Raw genomic sequence first — 1,440 nt, 5'->3', positions numbered from 1 at the left:
CATACACACACACACACACACACACACACACACACACACACACACACACACACACATATAGATTTATATCAGTTTAGTGTGCTTAGCGCCAGAAGTGACCATATCCATTTTGGTCAAAAGGCTAAACATTGCGAAATGGGGACTTTCCAACAGTATTGCACCATGTCTGTAAATATCAAACCAATCAGCCAAGCAGCTTTGCCACAATCGCAAAGCCTGATGCATTTCTTCATCTACCTCTTGCCTTTCTTTCCCTTCCCTCCCCCCCTCCTCTCTCTCTCTCTCTTTCTCTCTCTCTCTCTCTCTCCCTCTCTCTCTTTCTATCTCTCTCTCTCCCCCTCTCTCTCTTCACTGTGCGTGCATCTCTCTCTCTGTCTCTTGTGGTCAGATGGTTTATGAACCTTGAAAACTGCACAAAACGCTCCGAGTCTGGGATTCGAACCAGCATTACCGACCTCTAGCCCACCATGATATCAACTGAGCTAGCAAAGTGTCCCTTATAATATTATAATAATATTGTATGTGGACAGATGAAATTTGCCTAGTTGTAAATATATAACACCCTAGTCGACATTATTTGGGTCAGTTAGGAAGCGGGCTGCTTCGAATTAGCTTGCCAGGGTCGGGTCCAACTATGTGGGTCACACCAGTGCGGAAAGAAAGAAATGTGCCACGACGCGGTGGAATCAGACGCTTGTCAATTTTTGGACATGTTGAGTTATTTGTATCATTTTTAAGCTGGTTTATTTGTCCCTCTTTCGGTTTTAAAAAATATCCATCTATTATGAATAGAAGTCGGGTCGCCTGGTTTCAGAAGTAAAATTAGCGAGGAAATGGTCTCCAAAGTTTGGCGACTTCCAGAGCTTGACAGTCCTTAGAAACTGCTAATTTACTTTTTTGTCACGTAAACCAACGTCTTAAAGTAAAATCCAAACAGAAAAGTATTTTTCAATGGGCTTTTAAGGTGTGGAGTAAAAAAAATCCATAAAAATTACCAAACGGACAGAAAAATGTCAGTTTCATTATTTTGACGAGCACCTGATTCACCATGCTGCCGCACAAAGGACTGTGAGGGTAGCTTCCCCTTATACAGGGGGTTCCATTGTGGATTGGATCTGGTCGTGGGCGATCATCCCACTTGTCGCCTGAAAACAAACGCGTTATTTTTTAGGCGACGAGTCGGGTGCCATCGACTTTTGCCACGATAGCCGCTTTGCGCCATCAATCTGGCTAGGAAACCGACCCGACCCGATCCCCTTATGGGCACCCCGTATTAAGCTAACAGAACACTACTATTTTTGCGGAAAAGGACAGCAAAGTGCCTAATACTAATATTAATCACAATAGCACTACCAATTCCAGTGTTCAGGCGGGGGGTGGGGTTGGGGGTAACAGAGAGAGAGAGAGAGAGAGAGAGAGAGAGAGAGAGAGTGTGTGTGT

The sequence above is a fragment of the Aplysia californica genome, unplaced genomic scaffold (genome assembly GCF_000002075.1).
Source record: "Aplysia californica isolate F4 #8 unplaced genomic scaffold, AplCal3.0 scaffold00727, whole genome shotgun sequence".
Classification (NCBI taxonomy): Eukaryota; Metazoa; Mollusca; class Gastropoda; order Aplysiida; family Aplysiidae; genus Aplysia; species Aplysia californica.
This window is presented reverse-complemented; position numbering follows the sequence as displayed.